Source organism: Nilaparvata lugens, chromosome 8, assembly GCF_014356525.2.
Source record: "Nilaparvata lugens isolate BPH chromosome 8, ASM1435652v1, whole genome shotgun sequence".
NCBI lineage: Eukaryota > Metazoa > Arthropoda > Insecta > Hemiptera > Delphacidae > Nilaparvata > Nilaparvata lugens.
In genome coordinates, this window is record NC_052511.1 from 15,449,524 (window position 1) to 15,471,760 (window position 22,237).

Genomic DNA, 22,237 nt, shown 5'->3' on the forward strand with positions numbered 1-22,237 from the left:
ACAATACCTGTGCTCAAGTGCTACAGTACAGTATCTGGGATATACTTCATAAGAGAAAGTACATTATGAATTATATAGTGATTATATAGTTTATTCATGACAATAAGTGAAACTACCTACAATTTTTATAAAGAACTCATTTCTCTTAAATTTTTCATTGAATAAATATATGTGGAATCGATCACCAATCAACAGGTAACTGTAACCAAAGAAGATGATCGTCATAATTTACATTGAAATAAATGAACATTGAAGAATTCCCTTGTTAGAAGGAATTATGGAAATTTACACAGGCCCAGGTACAGAGAAACAATAGTACAAAATGGAAAAAGGTGAATATTATAATTCAAACAACGTTGATAAATACATTTAATATAATTAATAATCCATTTTCTGATTATAATTGCTGAGTTTAGCCGTTCAATAGATGAGAGCATGCTATTTAGTTTTGACAAAGTTATTTTTCGTGTATATTTGAATATTGATCAATGTGTTTTTTCAACTTTGTATTAAGGATTACTATTTTTATTGAATCATTTTTATTATGGCGAAATAAATTTGATTTGATAGGGGCAGGCCCGGCCCCAGGGGTGGGCGGACCGGGCGGCCGCACAGGGCGGCAGATTTTTGGGGGCGGCAAATTTTAAGGAACGGAAAATTTTTAAATGCAAATAAATAATAAATTCAATGTGAATAGTAAAATTTTATAAGAAGCTTTTTCCAAACTCAAGCTAATGAAGACATATATCTAAGATCAACATTGTCCCAGGAACGTCTGAGTGGTCTAGCGAACATAAAAAAGCTCAGTCCCTAGATCTTGAAGAGCTGGAGAAGGAATTTTCCTATGCAAAGGTCAGACGAGTTCTACTTAATTGAACAAGTGTGTTGAACAAACTCGTGTTGTAGCAATTGTAGTTTTGATTACTTAGCAAGTTAAATAGGCCCAATACTCTGTTGCAGTCTCTTGATTTGAAACTACTGTCTTAATTATGTTTTCTTATTGTGTACCGTATCTGTTCCGAACATAAAAATAGTTTAATCAGATATTTTGTATCACAATTGAATTTCATAAAACTAAAAAGTGAAAAAGCACTCACATTATTTGATGTGGCGACGTCCGTTTCGTGCTGGTATCGCACATTTTCAAGCCAAACAGGAACTGAAATGTTTAAGGTTATGAGGGTGAAATTTGTTTGGGGTGGAGGGGAGTTTTGGTGGTTAATGGAGGAGTATTTAAATGAGTTTGTCAAACAGGGTGTGGGAGGAAAAGTTGATTTGGTCATTTAGAATATTGTTTGGCTGTTGTTTGGTGTGTTTTGTGTGTTCAAACACACCAAACAACAGCCAAACAATATTCTAAATGACCAAATCAACTTTTCCTCCCACACCCTGTTTGACAAACTCATTTAAATACTCCTCCATTAACCACCAAAACTCCCCTCAACCCCACCAACCAATAAATTTCACCCTCATAACCTTAAACACTTCAGTTCGTGTTTGGCTTGAAAATGTGCGATACCAGCACGAAACGGACGTCGCCACATTAATAATGTGAGTGCTTTTTCACTTTAAAGTTTTATAAAATTCAATTGTGATGATAATAATAGTGGAAACAAGATGGATAACCAACAACAAAGATATTTTGTGTTACTGTTCTAATCCAGTCAATTGAAGATTATAGAATGAAAAGTTTGGAACACAATTTTCAACTCCACAGCTCTTTTAAGAATAGTAAGAGTATTAACATATCAAAAGTCCTCACCCCTACCTCATGTGCTAAAGGAGTGGAGGTGGTTTGAAAGTACCATTTTTTCACTTTTCTCATATATCTCGGAAACTATGCATCTTATGAACATTTGTACACTGTAAAAAATTGATGCTCACAAAATTACCAACAAGTTTTGTTCTCTACATTTTCTTCATATCTCTTATCGTTTCTGAGATATCCACTCTTGAAGGTGAGACATTTTTTGTAAAACACTTTTGCCTCCAATTTTTTCATCTTTTCGACCTTATAATTTTTGAACGATTGATGAAAAAAATCCGTTTGCTGATTATAAGCTGACGGAGCATCAAATTATCTTCAATTTGATGTATATTTCCACTATTTTACTCATTTCCCTACGACTGTTGCAGCAGTTTTAGTGTTGAGAGTAAAATTTTCTGTTCAGCAACAATAGATCAGTTGACAATGAAATTTGAAGGGAATGTTTGGAACTCAATTTTAGACTTTGCAGCTTCGTTGACACTAGTTTGGAGGTGAGCATATCAAAAATTCCAACCCCTACATCATGTGCTAAAGGGATGAGGGTGGTTTGAAAGTTGCATTTTCCACTTTTACTTACATGCTTATATCTTGGAAACAATGAGTTCTATTGACATAATCATCCACATAAAAATGAAGCTCAATGAATTTCCTACAAGTTTTGTAGAGGTTTTCAATAAATATGATACTAACTTTTCGAGATATATATGTTCTGAAATGATTCATTCTCAAAAACCCAGTTTCTCTTCCATTTTTCGCTCTTTCAAGTCTTTTAACTTCTCAACAATTGATGAAAAAAGAATGTGTTGATTACGAGATTTTAGAGCATTAAATTATCTTCCATTTCATGTATAATTCGACTATTTCAAGTTTTAGTTTTGAATGTCTTGTTTGGTAGGAAGTTTAGAAACACCCCCTGTGTTCAGTTCCGCAGACGTTCCAATTAGTACTCAATATGGATGTTCATACTGAAGCACACTCCAATTTATGATCACAGAATAGTGTGATATTCGAAAAAAGTCACTTGTTGCAAATCTTGATATTTGACTCTCAAACCTAAAACTGCTGCAACAGTCATAATTATGGGAATGCGTGAAATAGTCGAATTATACATCAAATGAATTAAATAATTGTTTACTTGATGAAAAAAGAATGTGTTGATTACGAGATTTTAGAGCATTAAATTATCTTCCATTTCATGTATAATTCGACTATTTCAAGTTTTAGTTTTGAATGTCTTGTTTGGTAGGTCTATATGCTCTACAATCTCGTAGTAAGCACATTCTTTTTCCATCAATTGTTGGAAAGTTATAAGAATTGAATGAGCGAAAAATGGAAAAAACTGGGTTTTCGAAAATGCATCAATTTAGAACATATATATCTCAAAAAGTATCAGATTTATTGAAATCCTCTACCAAACAAAACTTCCACTCTCAACACTAAAACTGCTGCAACAGTCGTAGGGAAATGCGTAAAATAGTGGAAATATACATCAAATTGAAGATAATTTGATGCTCCGTCAGCTTATAATCAGCACGGAATTTTTTCATCAATCATTCAAAAATTATATGGCCGAAAAGATGAAAAAATTGGAGGTAGAAGTGTTTTTTCAAAAAATGTCTCATTTTCAAGAGCGGATATCTCAGAAACTATAAGAGATATGAAAAAAATGTAGAGAACATAACTTGTTGGTAATTTTGTGAGCTTCAGTTTTGTACGGTGTACAAATGTTCGTTCATAAGATGCATAGTTTCCGAGATATATGAGAAAAATGAAAAAATGGTACTTTCAAACCACCCCCACCCCTTTGGCACATGAGGTAAGGGTGAGGACTTTTGATATGTTAATCCTCTTACTATCCTTAGAAGAGCTGTAGAGTTGAAAATTGTGTTCCAAAATTTTCCCTCCATACCTTTATTTGAGCATTCGTTGCCTGCACTTATTCCTCAATATTTATATTTGTCAAATATTTGTTTAAATGTCATTTTTAACTTGAAAAGCTGATAACCTTCGGGCAAATTTCCAAGTAAACAATTATTAGACGGGATACCTGTTGGTGGGGGGGGGAGCGTTTGCCGATTTTGCCCAGGGCGGCAAAGTCCCTAGGGCCGTGCCTGGATAGGGGCCAAAAACCAATAACAAAATTTTAGAAAGAAAAAGAGCAATTTATGGCGAAATTACAAAATTGAAAGAGTTAGATTTTATAATTCAAACAACGCTACTCAATATAATTTAATTGATAAACTATTTCACGATTTTAATAGCTGAATTTAGCCGTTCAGAACGGCTAATATAATAGATGACAAAGACGAAAGCCAATAATGAAATTTTGGAAAGGAAGAAAAAGCTTTATGGTGGAAGTCAGGGGTGAATTAAGAAGAAATTGATTTGAAAATTCGTGCACATCTGAACAATTAACAATAAACCATAGATAACATTAGAAAGGATTCTTGTTCAATGGTAATGAATAGTAGAACTTATTAGAAGTAATACGTTTTTAACATCCATTGAACAGAAAACTATTTAAGTCAGTCCCAGTTTGGATGAACAGAAGATATAATTTATTTTAATTTTAAAACTCTGTGATTGGATTTACTCGAACCATTCATCATAAAGCAAAGGTCGAATAATTTACGAAGCATTGTCACCTCGTCAGTCACACCCTTTTCACTTGAAGCGAGCCTACATTATTTTTGCATAATTTCAGCATCAACCCGATGAGTTGAGTTGGCGAAAAAAACAATCCGTTCAGAATGAAGATATTGATGGGTGTATCCAATACACTGTATTGTTTCTCTCGTATTGAATTAGACGTTGAATCTATTACAACAAATTGACACATTTGAAAAATTCAAATATGGAATTTGAGTGATGGGAGTTTAAATTATTGCAAATTCGTTCGTAACAATTTTTGCGTTGCTCTGATGTAGCAATATTCTATGCAGAGAAACGAGTATGAATATTTTTTGGTATCTCCCTATCTTGAATTTAATACGAGTCCACCTTTCAAAGAATACGTTTCAAATCTCACAATCATTCGAAAACAACTCATTATTGCACCAATATTGCACTATATTGCACCAAAGATTGTAAATAATATTGCAAATAGTCTCACCAATCATAAAGTCACTAAATATTAATGTAAAAATGTAAAAAAACTGGATAATTGATGCATACTATTATAATATTAACATAACTCAGGCTATATTATTCATCTGATTCACAGTTTTTTCGATATCTTTTTCAGGCTAGGGTTTACTGCACTTGGATGAACTACATCATCAAGTACTGAAAAATTTTTGGTTTCTCCTTTTGCAATTGCTACTCCTACTGGCGGTCAAGTTTTACTTTTGCCAGAAGTAATCCACAATAAATTAAGTGTAGAAAGATTGAAATGTTCAAATAATAAATGCTTTATTTGCTTTGTCTAGTATTTTGAAAATTAGTATTTTTTAAATAGTATTCGCATTCCATCTTGTTGTGTTTTATTGAGCAATTATTGTTACCAATGGTTAGTATACTAGTATTCCTGTATTTCAAATCAAATTTTATTCAATGATATCGCTTACATGACTAATTCAATTATACAAATGATATTACAGATCATTGAATACAATAATGTTTGCTTAAGAAAAATCTTGTCTGCAAACTCAAACTCTGCTATTTCTCCCTTCTATTTTGAATGCTCAAACTTTTATACTTGTAATTTACTTTTGTAATTCAGCAATATTATCATGAGTGCTGTTTAGGCTTTGCCATTTGCACCTACCCATGTAACATTGAATAAATAAAATGGAATTCCTATCTTTATTCACTCAAGTATTGTCATTTGTCAGCAAAATCAAATGCAGATCTATTACCTATTCAAATAAATAAACAAACAAATACATCCCAAAAATACAAAAAGCAAACACAATATCGTTTTCTAATTTCTAATTTGTGTTCCCTATAGGCTACCCTGTGTGGGGGCATCTGAATGCATCTGAAAAATGTCTCTTTTTTCTAACAAATAACTTAGAATCTGGAGAGCCAATATATCTTTCAAGCAATGCGATTGTTCTAGGGCTCGTTTGTTTCAATCAATCCAAGACAAAGCCATCAATCTTTATAGGAGAATGACAGAACAGTGTTTGATGTTTTGACGGGTGGCTAAGTCAATACCGAATGCCTCTGATGCAACCACCACACTACTCCTGTTCTGTCTCTCTCTCACACTTTGATAAGGTGCCAAATATCTGCGGGAGAAACTGAGACCGAAAATAAACTTTTTCGTCAAGTGTCGAAGACCGATTTCCACATTCTTCGAATGCCTGTCAAGGACGTAGGGAGTTTTCTGGAATCAATGGACTGAGACACTGGGCTGACAATAGCTTGATATCAACTGTGAAACGTTAACCTGATAGAAACACTGTAAGTTACTAGGATAGGATAATGTATAACTAGAAATTACTAATGTATTCTCGGATTACTAGTGTATAGGATATACAGCCCATATTTTCCGCGGAATTGAATGGCATGGGAACAGCTAATAATCACAAAAAACTGAAGATGAGTTGAAAACTTGAAACTTTAATATCAAATGAAGAGTAATCGATCAGATGAAGAATGATTTTTACATACATGTAAGTTATTGAGAAAAAAAAGCATTTTCAATTACAATATTAATGACGCGCTTATATTAGGCAGAATATTCTCTCAATGCAGTTTTTTAAATATAGTAACGTTTGCACCATGGCATTCAAATTCTCTCTTTGGTTTTCTCATGATTGGTAATTTCTTCAACACTAAAATCTCATTGTCTATTGTCATAACAATTGAATCGCTACTCTCTCATTGGTGATAGTAATGAAAATATTCTTCCTTTGGAGTTTATGATGGACCTGAATTGCAGCTCTCTTATTGGTTAGGGTGTGATTGGTTGAACTCTCATTGGATGTTGCCATGACGACGGAATCGCTACGATCTCATTGGTTGGATTCAATGAATTCAATCTATTATAACTAAATAACAAGACCATACTTGAAATGTTTTTTTTTAACTTGATACATGCACTTACCGGAGAACGTTTAATTTGAGTTGTATGCCGGCATTATCCACTACCTCCGTAAATACGGAGGTAGTGCATTATCACATGAAACGTACTTTTTGACCATTCGTGCCTTATTACTGGATTCTAAATCACTTTTTATGTCACATAGCGGTACCTCTCTGTTCTAAAAAGGAGAGTCGACTTTTTGTGTGACATTTGCAGTGTTAAAAGTGGCCACCACGTTTTGCATTGCGGTCTCACTCACTGTATCACTGACAAGGTCTGTGACCTGCTGAGAAATGCTACATGCTTTTGCAATTTCCGCTGCAAATACCGTATTTTGGTTGCATGACACAATTATTATTCATGGGAGAAATAAATCACAATGAAAATAATGTCATGAGATGGTAATATATGAATTAGAACTTAGAACTTCTTAATATAATTGATCTATCTATAAAATGGACATAAATTAATGAGAAATAAATACAGAAGTCAAGCAAAATTTAAGAAATGAAACTGAACACAGTACCCAGAGATGTTGTAAAATTTTTCCATGATTAAATGAAAGTTTAGTCAAAATTCAACCCAAGATGATACCATGAGCATTAGAACCGCTGGTAAAAATTAAAAAAAAATACTAGTAGGAAAGACAACATCATATTGTGTTTCTATTTCCACATTCAAAATTAAGTTTTAAATCTACTTCAAATTCTTACATGTAGAAAGTCTCTAAAATTATTGCAGAAACTTCTTCAGGAAATTACATACACCTGAACTATGCTAAGAAATACTTTTCAAAGAACAAAAACTTTCCGGGAAACTCAAGTTGTTTTGCATCAGAAACAATCGAATTTGAACGTAAATGTGTACAGGCTAAACCTGATACTGCACTTCTAAAGTTGACATTATCTTCTGAGATAGTGAATAATCAACACCTTTAAAACACCTTGACATTTTCTGTGCAAACTTCTTTGTTCAATTTGGCGAAAACTAATAGACTAGTGCTACCGTTGATTATGGATTATGCAATAGTAAACAAGTTGCAATTTACTAGATCCATTTCATTGAGCCTGATTGCACCATTGCGCCCAAGGTACATTGATTGCACCTACTTTATAGCATAGTAAACATAACCTAGAATTACTATTTACAAACAGTATGGAACTGTTATAAACAGATTTATTGTTTAGTATATTTCTTATGAACTGTTAACAAACCATTGAACAGTTTGCAAAATTGGAATTTTATAATTAGTTCACCTTCCAATTTTGTGTAACTAAATTTACCTTTGAAGTACTTTCATCAATTGTATTTTGATGCATTCTTAACAATCTAGTATATATTTGAAAATGAGTAAACAATCAAGTAGGCCTGAAATATTTGCTAATCAAGTAAATATTAACAATATTTAACAATCAAGAAAATTTAAACTACTGTAATTGAAATAGTCACATCCACTAAAAAGCCACTCATTTGAGGAAATCATTAAGAAAACCAATGAAGTAAAATATTTACTAATCAAGTAAATATTAACGATATTTAAACAATCAAGAAAATTTAAACTACTGTAATTAAAATAGTCACATCCACTAAAAAGCCACTCATTTGAGGAAATCATTAAGAAAACCAATGATTATTTAATACTATTTACAAAATAACTTGTTCAATTACGAAATCGCATCTCAAAATGTAGCATACCCTGGAGCCAATACAAGTTATAACATACCTGTATTATGAAAAATTCATATCACAAAAAGTTACAAATCTACGAACTTGGGATGTGTGGCAGAGAGGACCTAGGGTCCAACTCCGCCGTTAATGAAGGTAACTACATATTCAATTCAACTCTAGATAGCCTTCCTTTTATGAAAACTAGCCTTCAGAGGGAGATTGTAGATATTGGAAAAAGAAATAATAAGAAGTGACAAGAGTAACCTCCGACTTTTTCTTTTTCTATTAACAAGTTAAGCCATACTGGTACCCAACTACCGTTAACCAATTGCTTCTCTTTTGTTCTTGTTCAAGCCCTATGTGGAGGTACACAGTACTGGTCATTACTCACTGCTCAGTGGTCACTGCTTATTGCAATGGTTTCATCACGCTGACAGCAGACTGACAGCACTTCGAACTCTTTATTCTGAAGACTTGAGAGGTTCTAATAGTTTAAGATTGTTTAGCTAGCTCTTAGCTGGAATTTGGATGACAAAAGTTTCAGAAAAGAAAATAACTTAGTGCTGGTAAAAAGGTAAATATTGCATTGATGAATTAGTTCAAGGACTATGGAAGTTTCCCATTGATATATCCCATAAGGGATGAGGTACTCGCATATTTCTCTTGGTAGATAACTGACAATATCAGAATAATGCTGAAAATTGAAATATCTTCTGTTTTGATGATTAGGATTTTGAAGAATTAGGAGGAAGCCACCAAAAGAAAGAAGATTATAATTATAAATAACTTAAAATGGAATCATTTTACCAGAAGAGAACAGTTTTGTAGGGACAAAATGTAATCTAGAGGAGGGATATTAAAAAATTCCCACTACATTTTTTTTTTAATCAGTGAAAGTTTTGGATCCAAAAAAGCTGCATAGTCTTATTATGATTAGAAATATTATTATAAAATAATCTATAATTTTCTAATTAAAAATGAGATATTAATATATTAAAGCAATTCTCCTGTCATTGTTACTTTATCAGTGAATAATATTGTATGCGTAATATTATGAGTCCCCTAGCCATCTAGATATTATACTGAACCAACCAATCACTCACCGAAGTGCCAAAGCGCCCTCCCTCCCTCACTCACACACTCTCTCTGTCTCTCTCTCTCTCTCTCTCTCTCTCTCTCTCTCTCTCTCTCTTTAGATGGAAATTGAATCCAGCTGTTGGTTTGATTTTTATTTGGCACAGTTGGCTAATCGACTAATAGACTACGTTTTCGTGTTTTTCAATCATTTTACTTCTACATATCCCTTGTCCTTATCCTCTGCTCTTTTTACCTTTCTAAATTTTGTTTCATTCTCTTTCTTCCTAAGATATTCTCTTCACCTTGCCCCAATGTTTATTAATCTTTCTGCATCTTTTTCATATTCCTATCAATCTTTTCTCAATCCAATTTTTATTCTCCTTTCATTCATTTACTTCTCACCTTTTTCTTATCCTTAACTCTTTTTTGCCTTTTTTCTACATATCTTCCTTCTTCATTTCAGTCTTCTCCCCTCTTTTTTCCATCTTCTCTTCTTATTGATTTCTTCATATCATCCACTTTGCTTTTCCTTTGTCTTCATATTCTTCTGTTTTTGTTTACATTCCTCTCCTCTCATTCATCACTGATTATTTTTCATTAGCACTCTTCCTCAACCCCTTCACATCTTCTTCATTATATTCATCTTCTTCTTTTTCCTTCTCTTTCCTCTTTCTCTGCTTTTCCTTTGTCTTCATATTCCTCTGTTTTTGTTTACATTCCTCTCCTCTTATTCATCACTGATTATTTTTCATTAGCACTCTTCCTCAACCCCTTCACATGTTCTTCATTATATTTATCTTCTTCTTTTTCCTTCTCCTTCCTCTTTCTCTGCTTTTCCTTTGTCTTCAGTCTTCACCCTCTTCTGTTTTTGTTTACATTCCTATGATCCTCTTCTTCAATGATTATTTCTTCTTTCTCACTCCTCATCAACTCCTTGTTCTATTCTTCTTCTTCTTCTTCTTCTTCCTCGTCCTCTTCTTCTTATTTTTCTTCTTCCTCTTCTTCTTCTTCTTCTTCTTCTTTTTCTTCTTCTTCTTCTTCTTCTTCTTCTTCTTCTTCTTCTTCTTCTTCTTCTTGTTCTTCTTCTTCTCCGATTTTCCATTGCCTTTACATAAATTCTGTATTTGATTATATTACGTTTTCTTCCTTTCCTTCTTCTTTTTATTTTCTCTTCTTCTCTTTCCTCTTCTTCCTTGCTGTGCTGGCGACATTCCATGGGACGCCGGCAGACTTCATAATAAATCCAGCAGTGACTTTGACTTCGCATCTGGTGCCGCCGCCGCCGCCTCTCACTGTTTTCATTGCTAACTCACTTCCTGTCTGCATTCTTCAGTTATTCGCTTCTTCTAAAAACATTCTCAAACTTCAACAGAGACTCCGGCTCATAAAGTTGGGTGGCCAAGCTTTCCGAGCAACATAGCCTATGTAAACAATAATTTTGCTACACCGTGAAAAAACGGAATTTCTATGTTGGTTTGTGGAGAGCTGAATCCGAAACAAAGATAATAAAATGTTTTACTTATCAATAGGTATCAACTACTATATTGGTTATCAACTACATAAATGAGAAAAGTATAAGAAAATTTGTAGAAAATAAATCAGTGAAGAATCAATTCATCATATCAATAGGTTTTCAAATATATTCTTTATTAATTTATACAATAAGTACATTATCAAAATGACAGGGAGAGGAAAAATATGGTAACCTTGTGCTATTCATCTCCCAAATTTATTGAAAACTAGCACGTAACCCGTGCTCCGCAAGGGTCTAATTAAATACTTGACGTACTGAAATCTGGGAGAATTTAAAATAGGCCTATAACCATCATCGGTAAATTAAGACTAATTTTTATGCAAAATTTCAAGTTAATCAGTTCCTTAGGTCAGACGTGATAATGCGTCATTCGTGATTTTCCCATCTCCTACATGTATAAGCCGATTCTTTCCTTCATTATATATTATAGGCATAGATGAAAAAAGGTAAGGAAATATGAAGAAAATAAATCGATGGCTAATCAGAGGAGAGGAGAATGTTTAAAAAATCAAAGAGAATAAGACCAAGGAAGAGGAGAAGGGATGTGATGAATAAAATGAATACAAGAGAAGTTGGAAATGTTGATACTGTATACAAGCAAGAACAGTGAGGAAGAAGAATTATACAAAGGGTAGGAAATAAGTAAGAATAGAAAAATCATGAAATAGATCTTGTTAAGGAGAAGAAAAAAGGTCGAAAAGGGAAGGACAAGAAAAATAATGACAAATTATTTGCCTTATATAATAATAATGATAAATATACCTTTATTTGCACAAATAGACAAGTTAGAACAAATCTAGATACACATAATAATATATCATTGAAAAGGGAAGAAAATACAATAACAGAAAGAAACGATGATAGCTAGAGGTTGGAAAAAATCATACAAGACTAACTCAATGAAAAATACTGGTAACAAACGGAATTATACATTCGAAATGGATAAAGATGGTATGAATAGAATTGTAAAAATAATCCGATAATTCAAGTAATTAGGTAAATATGAAAAACAACTAATAACGTGATAGAAAGTGAGTCACGTGAGAAATAATGCGCAGAACGACATTGAAATGGTATTACCAATTACTATACTGTATATTTATGGGGACAATGAACATAGTAGTTGGCATTGAAAAAACTGTTATTACGAGAGTTATATAATGGAAAATATGAATACTGCAAGAAATTACGGTTATAAGGCCACTAATTTCCATACTTTCTGGAAGAGTCGAAATTAATTCGAGTAACAACAGACAAGTTAGTTGAGAAAATACTGCAGTTGCATAATTTTTATTGGATACACAGCAATCTACCACAAGAAAATATTATGAAGGATGAAATAAGTCTGAGTTTAGTATTCGATTTCAGTACAATATTCATTCTCTTTTCTGTATAGGGCTACTTGTAATATAAATATAAAGAAAATAAAAATCTCAGTACCCTTTTTTGTGATAAAATATTTCAAAAAAAGGGTACTGAGATTTTTATTTTCTTTATATTCAATATTCATTCATATAAGATCTATCCTATTATATTAAGCGAGCAATTTCTGTATTTTTATATCTGGTTATTTATATTTATTTATATCTTGTTATTTATGTTCAACGGATCTCGAAAACGGCTCTAACGATTTTCACGAAATTTGGAACATAGTAGGTTTATGATATAAAAATTCGATTGCACTAGGTGTCATCCTTGGGAAAACTCGCTGAACGACATTAAAAGGAAAATTCATCCTTTGCTGAAACAGCTGTGGATAGTGAAAAAAAGAGTGAGCGAGTGAGTATCTGAAAAATCAAAATACAGTACCGCATCCCCGAAAATTCATAAGTTGACATATAGCCAGCTGTGAAATATAAACACGATCATTTTAGAGAATTGTGTTCTGTTTATCAATAAATAAAAATAACGAGCGAAGCCATAGCCACCTCTAATACAAGGCCCCGGCCTACGATATTGCAACGCCGCAGTGTAGGCCTAGAATCTAATACATGATTGGTGAAAAAGATCAGCTGGTATTTTAAAAAATCGTTTTCACCAATCATGTATTAAGTTCTAGGCCTACACTGCGACGTTGCAATATCGTAGGCCGCGGCCTTGTATTAGCTCGGTGCCCGGCTATTTGTTATTATAGGCCTACGTAAAAAGCACCTCTTCACTCTGGATTGACCACAAAAACATTGAGAGCCGGTTGCTTAATTTCACGAGAACCAATCAGAGAAGTCTTCTTTTTGAAAAAGCCTTCTCTGTTTGGTTCTCGTGAATTTAATCACGATGCTGCTTTTGTGCAACCGGGCCTTAGACTATTATAAAAGAACGGAGCGGGAAATAAGAAGAAGAAGAAGAAGAAGAAGAAGAAGAAGAAGAAGAAAATATCCCAAAAATGAATGAGAGTAGTGACGCTCATGAAGTGTTTTTATAAGACCTTTGTTGCCAGATTTCAAGCCACACAAACTGGAACTAGATAGCGTTGTATAGTGAGTGACTACAGTTATATGTTTGGAAAGTGTTTCTGATATGGGAGATCAAGATCAGGATATCGAATCGAGCATTTCTCGGAACTGAGGCAGCACGGACATGTTCTTCTCGGAACGACAGCCTACCATCAGGTAATAAGGTACCCGGTACAGGTATCATCAACAACCAAAGCGTAATTCTCATTATTTTCTCTCTTTGTCCACGAAGCTATTTGAGAGTTATACCAAAAAAGTAGTTCCAAAGAAACCTATCCTGCAAAAAATCAGAGTATGACTCTGGAGATGAGTCATAGCTTCATGATGTCAATGAATCATGAATGCCTACCTGTAATACAATTACAGGAGTCATACTGTAATGGATGATATTTTGTCACCAGTGTACAGTGCAGTGTACTAAGTTACATGAGAGATGAGAGTATAGTCTATGTTTACCATGGAATATTGTGTTCTACACAACATAATTTATTGCTTGTTTATTGTATTAGTTTATAATATTCTGTGATAAAGTATAAGTTGTTTATTATTTTATTGTATGTGACACTATTCAATGTATATTATTTGAATTGAATTGAAATGGAACTATTTTTGTAGGCATTAATTTTTAAAAGCACTTATAATTTAAATAATTCAATAAAATGAAAACTATGAATTATGCATTATCTATTCTGATCAGAGATTGCGGTTCCAGCTGCCACAACATTAACAAATCACCTCAAAAGTCTGGCAGCCCATATTTTCAAGTTTTCTTTTCACATAATAATGGATGCAATTCTTTTGATTCCATAAATTATATCGGTTGCAGGCGATATTGTTATAACATATTGTTGAGAGTAACAATGATATTGTTGATATATAATTTTCAAAACTAATATACACCTAACAAAAATCAATTAACAAATTTTTAGAAATTATTAACTAAATAATTTAAATACTTGAGGTAAATAATAGTTGAAAGTTGATAATTAATGAACCAAGTACTGTGATGATTATTTTAATTGTATATGATTATTTTTGTATCTGTTTTGTTTTGAGTTGAATAAATGAAATGAAATGAAATGAATTACTTGAACGTTTTACAGTGGAAACATAACCTAATTTTTGAACATTTTATTTATTTATTATCAAAATTTGGGAATGGAATAATTTTGGGCCAAGCCTGTTGTTCCTTCCTAATCATATTTATATATGATTTCTGATAGATTGTATATATACGAATAAATGGATGAATGAAATCAATGAATTGTTAATGAATCAACTAACTTATGTAGAAACAAAGTACTGTAATAAATTGAAGATGATTGACCTTGCATACATCCACACAATTTAAATTAGTAAACTAGCTAGACATAATTAACAGTTACCACAATACAGTTTACAACCTATTTCAATCAGTTACAGACTATATCAATCAGACAGCCTGTTTCATCACATCCCTAATAAACCTTATCAACTATCTTCTTCACTCCAACTAAAACCTCAACGTAAATAAGCGTTTCTTTCACCGCAGTAGAACATGTGGAATATTAAGTGGTAATTTTGGCAAAAATAGCTTTGTTTGAGTTTAAGTAGCTTAAAGATAGTGGGAGACTCCGATCTAAAATCTAAATCCACGGCCTGTCAGGTGAATAATGGTGTGCGGGTGAAGCAAGTGGGAGGGGTGAGGGGGATGAGGAGGAGGAGGAATAGGAAGGGTATTGGGGGAAGATGCCACAAATAGACTCACATATGTTGCCTCCTCAAAGAGATGATCTCAGCTTGGCGGTGATGATGTTATGAGGTGGTGGAGGAGGAGGAGGAGGAGGAGGAGGAGGAGGAGGAGGAGGAGGAGGAGGAGGAGGAGGAGGAGGAGGAGGAAAAGGAGGGGGAAGGAGGATGAGAAGAGGAGAGTTTAAAGTGAGGGTAGAAGAGTGAGATTTAAAGCAGCCAGAGTAGAAGAAAGTAGTAACAAGGATGCAGCTATAGAGAGATATTCACTTTCAACTGTCAACATTCTTTTAATGGGAAGCATTGACGTAATTCACAAGGCATGCTGACAGTTTTAAGTGAATCTCAGCCTGGCTAAATCGGATAGATGCTTCCGTAGGCTCATGGATGGTTTCTAGTGGCAGAAATCATTATTTTTTCGAGTGCCATTGAGAGCGGCGTTCTGTTCCGCACTAGTGGCCACTGGCCACTTCAAATCCTGCCTGCTGCTGCAGCTTTTTGCTGATAATTGTCTCATCTCAACTCCGTCTGCATTGTCTAGGGTCCAGGTCATTACAGACTGCTGCTGGTCGATTCAATGAAACCAGCCAGCATCCCAGATTGAAACTATTTTCCAATCTTCGAGTAATCGTTTTTGGGTGGCTTAGAATAGCTCAGACAATTTAGATTTTTTGTAGTGTTACTGTAATTATTATCATAAAATCAGCACAACAGAAAGCAAAAGGCAGACCAAGTGAAAAATTCTCTACCGGACTTACAAACTTCTTCCTGATTTTAAGGGATATAGAAGTCCAGATGATGAGTGAATAACAATATTATTCTTTCTTTAAATATAGGCCTATTCAACTCTTTATTCTTTATTGATTCTTACAATAAGTACATCATCAAAATGATAGGGAGAGAAAAAATAAGTTAACCTTGTGCTATTCCTCTCCCAAATTTAGTTAAAGTTACACATAGTCCGAAATAGGTTAAGTCTTGTAGTTGTTTACTTCACAAAATTTTCAATCCTTAATTATTTTCACAAAATAGATTTTGAAATTTAGATGCTTCAAAACCAAACATACCTGTATATGTCATTACATATATGCCAAGAAATATTTCACATTATCATCACTTAAATAGGAAATATTCACATATTAAAAAAAATAATTTTCAAGGACAAAAAAAACTTTATTCTAAAAGTAACTCTTAAAATTCTTAAACTCTGAATCCAAATACTATGTAAGTAAATAAATTTTGTTTCAAGGGTATGCTCATACAAACGAGTTGAGTTGAATACATGAATCAATACATAATATCTCGAATATCACAATTGAATACTATTTAAATGAACTGACAAATTTGAGTTTCGATAGCTGATATGGATTCCGAGAAAAGCCAAGCATATACAAGAAGATATTTCAGTACAACACATTGATTTTAGACTACACATTTTTGAACTGCGCATTGATTCATGACTACACATTTTTGAACTACACATTGATTTTTGACTACAAATAAACATCTAGAAGTAGAGATGTAGCCCATCTCGCTGAATCGAATGTATCAAGGTATTATATAAATACGATAACAATTCGTCACAAAACATCGATTCCCCACTTTCACTTATTCTTCAAATGGTCTAATATGAAACCGAAATTATTATTTCGTAGAGAGGAGCGTCATGTAAGAATTATTGACAGAAGTATTTTCATGATAACTTATCGTGTTTAACAAACAGTATCGCCAATGATGAATATATTTTGATTCAATAAACATTGATTTCATCAACATTTATCTGTCGGCTGCACCGGGACAAATAGAATAAGAAATGACGAAATAATATAAGAGCAACGATGTAAAATATAGATAAGAGCTCTTATATAAATAAGAGCAACGGTTTCTATAACACCAGTACTCGACAAGATTATTCAAAACTGAAAAAAACTAATGCAGTCACTTCAATGGGATGCCTCCAGGAAAAATCCCTTTAGAAGATAAACCACTTATATTATAAACCCACTGAGAAAAGAGATATTGGACGGCCTAGGAAAAGATGGGTACCGGAAAAGGTTATCTACTAGTCCTAATCCTTGAAGTGAAGAAGAAGAAGAATTATTTTACATTGATATGATGAAAGTTCCTTCAAACCCCTTGAAATAATTAATCATCATTTCATAACTGAAAGTTTTCACTGCAAAAATGGAAAAGTTCCAGATGGGAAAGAAAATGGATTCTCCTTACATTCTCTGATTATAGCGGAGAAAAATATTCGGCTTACATCCACTTCAACTGTGTGTTTTTCACTGATTATTGCTAATATATCACTCTTAACTCTTATATTTCATTAAAGTTTTTCTTTTAAAATATAAACAAATTATTTTCTCCACAAGGAATTTCCCAAACTGCCATATTCTTCATTGTTGATTAGTAATTAATCTTGATCGAGTGATGGAGTGAAGTGAAATGAGTTAAAAATAACATGAAATTGGAGGAAAATTGGTGTTTTTCTAGGTATGATCGATTGAAATTCTGCACAAAATTGAATTGAAATCGAATTTAATCTCAAGGTCAAAAATCAGTTTTTCGTGCTTCGATTATAAGGTGGCAGAGTAATCACGTAACAATACCACTTCAAAAAGACAGATTAACCAACTGCACAACAATAAGGACAATGTTTGATTACATTTGGAAGATAATTTATCAGAAAAACACAGTTTGGTGCAGAATTTAACAAAAACCAATCATAGCTTCCCATTATTGCAAATTCTGAATATACTTGAATATTGCAGCAAATAAAATATTGACAAAAAGTATGATATTGAATTGAAGGAAATTTTTAGAGGGTGAAACAAGGACTTCGAAATCGAAGATCACTGCATGTATAGTCAATGCTATAACAGTCACTTATGCAACGTTATTATTTTGCTCTGGGCAAATTTTATTTTTGTATCATCTATTAGAATGGCACGAATACACTGTCCTTGAACGTCACGAGAATAACACACTTTGAAAAAATCTATTGAGGGAATAACAAAGGCTAGAATGAAGATGCTTTCAAAATAATGTAGTCTACATCAACATGAAAAGATGATAGATGAGCGTAAATATTTTGTATACATTTCAATATATGAATTAGTATGCAATTGTTTCATTATATTTTCCAATGTAGCCTTATTGTAACTGAGTTTTCGGGAATAATGGACCAGGAAAGACTCAGATTCAGTAGACAATATGCTCAAAACAGGAAGAATAATGTATTTGGGGAATACATAAAAAAGGAAAAAATTGGAATACATAAAAAATACAAAAAAATTGGAGAATGCATAAAACATGAATTTGGGGAGACATAAAACATTTCTCCAACTAAATTTGATCCCTTTCATCAAAACCATCATTAATCATTGCAATAGATAATTTGAAGCAAGCGAATCGATCAAGATATCAAGATATTATTACTTAAAATAAATTCACTTAAGAGATTTATGAAAAACCAATGTGCTTGAGAGATAATACATGAAGGTGAATCCGAATAGCAATTGACAATTATGTATTGTAATTTGTATGATTTGCTTGCCACAGCAAATTTGAATTCAGATTTTGAGTAGTTTTTATCAAGTCAGCACTGTTTTATACAAATACAGAAGACGACCTACTTCTATAAATGAATAAATTTATTCACGATTTTCAGACGTCTTTCTCCATTGTAATCAAGATTCTATTGTTGGAAATTTCAACTCATAAAATCAAGTAAAATATCTTGATCCAGAAATAGCACTCCAGAGTTCAATTGATTGGGTTCTAGAACAGCTGCTTCTCGAATCCCACAATTAAATCAGTTCCCAGCGATTGATTGAAGTTAACAACACAATCACGAAATTAATTTTGATCATTAGAACATTGTACAACTCTGCTTCTGGCCATTGGAACAGGAAATAGAGAATCTCAAGAGCATTGGAAGGTTATTTATTTACTTGAACATGGGTCTGTTATAAATCTGCATGGATCATTAATTTCACACATTTTCAGACACAAGTTTTGAATCATTGAACTGAGCGTAGAATTGGCATTGCCAAGAAGAAGCTTGGATTTCATAGTGAATTACTAAAGCTGCGTTTACACCAACATTTTCAACAAAATGTTTATTTTTCCATCCTTATAAATTCTATTAGATTAAACGGAGCATGACAAACACATAAGCACATCATGTGTATGATAAGTTATGTTCAATCTAATAGAGTCTATAAGGACGGAAAAATGAACATTTTGCTAATAACTTTGGTGTAAGCGCAGCTTTAGCTTCCTAAAATCGACAAACGTCTTAAAACTAATTTAAAAGCTTCCTATATTCATGAATGGTTCATTTTTCAGGGATCAAGATTCACGTCTCCTATCGTATAAAAGGAACCTATAGCTGATAAATAGAGGAAGTACCGTACTTGGTCAATCCATATTCAGGAATTTGAATTAAATTATGGATGAAGTTTGGGAAAATGTAAAAAATAAGTACCTTATGAACCAATTTAGATTTCCTTCGTATTTCAATTGAATTGATAGGAATGGATAATTTTAGTAGAGGAATGAATAACATAATCATTCTTAGAATAGTGTTAACTGGATGGGCCTCAATTTATGTGAATATAGTTTTTCATGTTAAGTCAACGGAAAAATACCCTATTAAACAATTTGGATTTCTTTCATATCTCAATTGAATTGATAGGGAATGGATAATTTTAGTAGAGGAATAAATAGCATAATCATTCTTAGAATAGTGTGTAATTCGATGGGCCACAATCTATGTGAATATAGTTTTTCATGGTGAGTCAATGGAAAAATGTATACCTCTGATATATTTCTTCCTACAGAGTGCTAAACAAAGGCTTTTCAAACTTTATACAGGCTACATTATTTCCTTGATACACATAAATTGTTATTGGTCAAGAACATCAATTCTAACATCTTACCACTTCGCTTACAATACCGAACACCTACATGAACTTTTAACGAACTCCAGTTTGGCATACAGAGCCAAATCCCTGAATGACACACAAGAACCAACCTTGAGGCATTCTTGCTAAAGAACTTCCTACTCGAGTAGCCTACTTGCGCTAAGTTTCAGGTGGGCTCTCAGTCTCTCACACCAACTTTCAAAGAAATTCAGATTAAAGTGTCAAAGAGGGGGGAAATACCAATGTCTAAACGCCCAATCTATAGATTATTTAGTTTATTATTTTTTAGATTATTTTTTATTAATTAATTGGCAAAACAGTTTGAAATGTTTATGCTCAACATGAAAAATAAAAAACAATATTAGAGGAGGAGAATGTCGTCTATTAAGCTAATATTACTTTTTGAAAGAATAAGACGTTGATGTTGGCAATACCATGTTGTGTTACCATGAAACCTGGTTTTATTTATTTATTTATTCGTGGACGGAATCACAAATCATATAAATATGGATTTAATGGTATTGACAACATCAAAGTCTTATTCTTTCAATTATGGAGAAATATCATAACATCTCATACCATACAATCAAATTAATATTAATATGTTCAATATTTCATCTCTATTACTTTTTCTCAACCTAATTTTATTTCAATTATTATAGTTTTCATTCTGATTTATAGTACCTATCCCAAAACCTTGAAACCCTTAATAAAATATTGTTGAAAGTCAAATAAACTTCAACTTTGTGCTCTAATGTACCAAAAAATTTATACTGTAGTGATAAGTTATGTGAATTTTGTCCATATTATATTAATAGAGCCTTTGATTATGGATACTATAAGAATACTTAACTTATCCATAATCAAAGGTAGAACTACCGTAAAACAGATCAACTCCTATATTGCAAATTGAAAATGGGAAAAGCTGAATCACTTTGACAAGACAATTTTGAAATTTATTTCATTTAAATGTTCGAATATTATCCTATATTGTACGCTTTCCTAAAAACATGGAATTTGAAGTAATATGAGAACTGCCAATGAAAATAAAAACGTTGGTTCAAGTTAAAAGCCTTCAGTTAGTTTTATTCACTAAAACCTTTGTACCTTCCATAATTAGTTCATTACAAATTGAAAATGCGAAAACTAAATTTATGGCTTTGACAGCACAATTAGCCAAAATGAGTTCAATACGCAATAGTCATTTGTTTACAAAAGACAAAAATATATTATCAGTCTTTATTGAATAATGGTCGGAAATTCCGAACAGCCTGACGTGTCATAAGCGGAAACTCGACACTTGCCACAAGACAAATTTCGTTTAGAGTTTAGTTGAACACTTCTAATTGCTGGTATTAACTGCCAGACTATTACTCTAATTAGAGAATTGAGACGTTTGAGGTGTAGAGTTGGGTAATTGAATAGATAAGTCGCTAGTTGTTTTCCAAATTGCAGCTTACATAAAAACGCGTTTGGCAAAATGATATTACCTTGCAAACCACCTAACAAGTGCTCTGCTACATAATATCCATAGCAAGTTGTGTTATTATACAACACAAAATTGAAAAAGTATTGGAGATATTTCATGCCACTGCTTATGAATATTTCGTGAAAGTGATAGAAATTATAATAATTCATTCTACAAGAGAGCAGGATTATTACAGGGTGAGATTGACATTAAAACTTACAATAATTATTAAAGTTTAGCGATTCAGTCAGGTTTGAGCTACAAACGCCTACGATAGATTCTACAAGGAGAGTTTGGAAGAGACTGATCGAAAATCGAACAAGGAAAAAGAGAGACGAGAGAGAAAAGACGAAGAGAGGTGGTGAGTATGAGAGAGTAGAGCAAAAGTCTGGATAAATGTATGTACCTTGAGGCGAATACAGTTTGCAAAGGTAAAAGTGAAAGCATTGAAAAATAATATATATCACATTCGCTTTCGATATTTCACCACGTTTGCAGTTACTGACCGTTCGCAATTCAATTCATAACATTGGGATATTGTTACTAACTGAAAAGTAAATATTAAACATTGAGTAAAG

At 32.9% G+C, this 22,237-nt stretch overlaps 1 protein-coding gene across 6 annotated transcripts in view; it reads right to left on the bottom strand.

Moving 5' to 3' along the window:
- LOC111064144 (tyrosine-protein kinase Fer) overlaps nucleotides 1-22,237 on the bottom strand; it is a 97,312-nt gene that overhangs the window by 68,614 nt on the left and 6,461 nt on the right. The gene's annotated exons all lie outside the window — the stretch shown is intronic.